Source organism: Papaver somniferum, chromosome 10, assembly GCF_003573695.1.
Source record: "Papaver somniferum cultivar HN1 chromosome 10, ASM357369v1, whole genome shotgun sequence".
NCBI classification, from domain to species: domain Eukaryota; kingdom Viridiplantae; phylum Streptophyta; class Magnoliopsida; order Ranunculales; family Papaveraceae; genus Papaver; species Papaver somniferum.
The window spans coordinates 104,315,886-104,319,858 of NC_039367.1; the positions used below are offsets into that span (position 1 = coordinate 104,315,886).

At 35.4% G+C, this 3,973-nt stretch overlaps 1 long non-coding RNA gene across 1 annotated transcript; it reads left to right on the forward strand.

Moving 5' to 3' along the window:
* The first annotated feature begins 2,046 nt into the window (after window positions 1-2,046).
* On the forward strand, window positions 2,047-3,764 carry LOC113317988. Its single transcript, XR_003344160.1, has 3 exons — window positions 2,047-2,097; window positions 2,207-2,281; window positions 3,740-3,764. It is a non-coding gene; the product is annotated as an uncharacterized LOC113317988 (long non-coding RNA).
* The last annotated feature ends 209 nt before the right edge of the window (window positions 3,765-3,973 follow it).

Consider the following 3,973-nt stretch of genomic DNA (forward strand, 5'->3'; position numbering starts at 1 on the left):
GATAACCCGGACTTATATTCCCGAAGAACAACCTAGAATTATCAATCACCTCACAATAATCTTAATCGTATGGTAGCGAAACAAGATATTGCGGAATCAAAAACGATGAGACGAAGATGTTTGTGATTTCTTTTTATCTTGCCCTATCGGAGATATAATCTCAAGTCAATTATTCAATTGAACTCGTATGATAGAAAATGGCAAGATCAGATCGCTCAACTACAAGAGAAGTAGTTTTGTCTGGCTTCACAATTCCAATGAAGTCTTCAAGTCGTTAACCTATAGGGTCTCGAGAAGAAACCTAAGGTTAAAGAAGAATCGACTCTATCTAAACCAACTAGTATCACACAGGAGGTGTGGGGATTAGTTTTCCCAGTTGCTAGAGTTCTCCTTTATATAGTTTTCAAATCAGGATTTGCAATTTAAGTTACCTTGGTAACAAAGCATTCAATAATCAGCGTTAGATGAAAAACCTAATTCAACCAAGCTAATATCTTTCAACCGTTATATCGAAACTTAGCTTGTCACACACAAATGAAATGAATTTCATTTAGGTTTGGGTAACCGTACCTAAATGTGTACACTTGGTTGGTTCACAAATAGTTAACCAACGGTTAGCCATATGAGCACTTTCATATTAACCGTATGCACACACTTGATTTCTGGCACATGAATTTATACACTAATGTGCGAACACACTATATATGCTTATATCCATAGATGGTTACATAATATCAACTCTACATTTCAATCATTGAAATATTCTTCTATAATGTTATAACAATCGTTATTTACAACTATCATCATCAAAGCTATTTTCAAGATTGAAACGTCATCATGACTTTCGTCATGGGTAAAGATGAAAAATGGTTAAAGCGAAAGCTTACCAAAAAATATTTCGATAAATAGATAGGCGAGTAAACTCGGCTCGAAATAGAAAATGTGTATTATGAAAACTATCATACTTATACGACTTTTTCTCAAGAGTAGAAGATAAAGTAGATAGACTTTTAAGTGATAGATAAGTTCAAGTCTCCACATACCTTTTAGTCGGATGAAGTGCCACTGGTTCCTTGAGTAGTTCTTCGTCTTCGTAATATGATGCCATGGAGTCTGGAGGTCAACTACACTTAACTATCCTAGTCGGATACTTAGCTATAAGTAGACTAGAAATCAAGACATATAGTTTTGACAACTAAACTTGACAAACAAGCTTGAGATAACAACGCTTGCAAGTTCGACTGAGCAATGCTCTAACAATGTGTACTCTAAAAATAACAACATCTTCTTGATTATTGAATGGAGCTTGAGCCATGTCTGGTGTTTGAAAGTGATGGGTGAATAACTTTGAAAGGGACGTGTCTCATTTTATAGGCAAAAATGACCCAACGGCTAGTTTTTTTTTTTAAATCATTAATTTTTTTCCAAAAAAAAAACAATAACTGCTCATAGGATTCAAAAATACTCTTGATTTTCAAATTTTGCAGTAACTGCATATAAAATCGTCATTTTGATATATATAACCTAGAGCTGTCAATTAGTAACCCGGCCCGCGGGTTGACCCTAGCCCGGCTTGTTTCAATCCGGCTTGGCTGGGCTTGTTTCCTAAACGGGCCGGGCTAGGTCTGTTATATCTGACCCTAATAGAAAACAAGCCGGGCTAGGTCTAACCCGCGGGTTACCAGCCAACCCGTTAAATTATGATAGTAACCTAGAATCGGAGGTATCGGTAGTATTTCACCTGCTACCCAGGTAACCAGGTACTTCTCATTCTTATCTAAGTTTTCTAAAGAAAGAGAAATCAAAAAACTTCTCTTAAGTTTTAGATCTGGACTGGAGGGTGGAGGCAGAGCAGAGGTATTCCGTAATCCGTATTCGTGTTCGTCTCTTTTTCTAACTTAAAACTAAATAGGGCTGTTTTTTCTATTCTGAGTTCTGTATTAGATTTTGAATCTTTGATCTTTAAGTTTACTGTTTAACTATAATGATCTTTTTTTTTTAAATTTTCTAACTATCTGTTATTTTGTTTGATTTTCAGGGGTTAGGGTTAGGGTTAGGGCTTTACTCGTAATCAACTAACCAAGTTTTATCCTTTAGGTTGTTTTTTCACTTCTAAGTTATAGATTAGATTTTGATCTTTAAGTTTAACTTTAATGATCTTTTTTTTTTTAATTTTCTAACTATCTGTTTGATTTTCAGGGGTTAGGGCTTTCTTTAGACTACCGTTGAAGAAGAATAGGAAAAATTGGCCGATGATTTTACTTCTACTTTCCTAATCTAGGTGAGTAGTTCTAAGTTTTTAATGCATAACTTGTTTTAAGTACTGTCAGGTGTTTGTGGAAATGATTCTTAGAACCCCAATCCCCTTTTCACGAATTTGTGTCATTTATTGTTAATTCATGTCTCTTAATGTCAATCTATCTCTTAATGTCAATCTATAATAAATTAATAATGCATAGCTTGCTTACGTTATGCTTGTGAATATTTATTTGAATTACAAAGGTTTACTGATTCTGGAAATGGAAATGAACTCCATATGCAGCATGTCAGAATCAGAAAGCACATGTTTTATTTTGGCTTACATGAAAGTGTAAAAAAGCATACTTTTGTTGGCTTTGCCTTTGCCAGTTTGGGATGTGTACTTGTTGGGATTTTAATTATTGACAGCTCTAGTCCCCTGTGATGTAGCTCAAGGCTTACTAATTTTGATTTTTGAATTCTTTATGTAGCTTCCTAAAATGTCAGTTGAAGAAGACCATGATGATGTCATGAGTGAAGAGGATTCACAGTAGTAGAGTCAATGACAATTCAAGAGCATGCTTCAAAGAAAAGGAAATTTACATCAAAAGTATGGAATGATTTTGATTGGTCACGAGACAAAGATGGTAAAGAAAAGGCTACGTGCAAGCATTGTGGGAAGGAATATGCTTATGACAGTCAGAAAGGAGGAACATCAACTATGTCAAGGCATTTAAAGAAGTGCCCTAGACTGAAGATGCAAGATGTGGGGCAACTTTTGTTATCTACAAATAATGGAGAACTGGCTACTCGTGCACGCAAAATAGACCAATCAAAGTTTCGGGATTTAGTTGCAAGACTAATTATTGGTAAAAATCTCCCCTTTAATTGTGTAGAATGGACTGAATTTAGGGAGTTATGTAGTTATCTGAATGTCGATGTTGAAACCATATCAAGGAATACTACAAGGTCTGATATTCTTAAAATGCATAAGTTCCAAAAAGAAGTTATTCGCAAGAAATTACAATGTGCTCCAGGTAAAATATGTCTAACATCAGACATGTGGACCTCCGTCAACACCACTAGATACATAAGTTTAACAGTACACTTTGTTGATCAAGATTGGGTATTGCAGAAGTTTCTTTTAAATTTTTCTCCACTTCCACCACCCCATACTGGTCAAGCACTTTCAGATAAGTTATTTCTGATGTTAAATGATTGGGGAATTGAAGGAAAAGTAACCAGCATCACTTTGGATAACGCTGCATCAAATACTTCATGTGTTAAGATAATGAAGAGTCGATTCATTGCAAGGAATGTTATGTCGGATACTGGGAAAAGAAACTTTCATATACGGTGTTGTGCTCACATAATAAATCTTATTGTAAGAGATGGACTGACAGAAATTGATCCAGCAGTAATCAAGATAAGGTTAGCAGTGAAGTACCTTAAAGGTTCACAAAGAAGAAAAAATATTTCTTGGATACTGTCAGCGATTTAGGAATGTCAGTAAAGATGGGTGTTCGACAAGATGTTAAGACAAGATGGAATTATACTTATCTTATGTTGCAAAGTTGTATTTCGTATGAAAAAGTCTTCACTCGTTTGAGGTTGGTGGACCCTGACTATGCAGAGTCTCCTAATGGGGAAGAATGGGAGCAAATCAAAGTGGTCACGAAGTTTCTCAAGGTCTTTTATGACCTCACGACTCTATTCTCTGGAAACAAGTATCCTA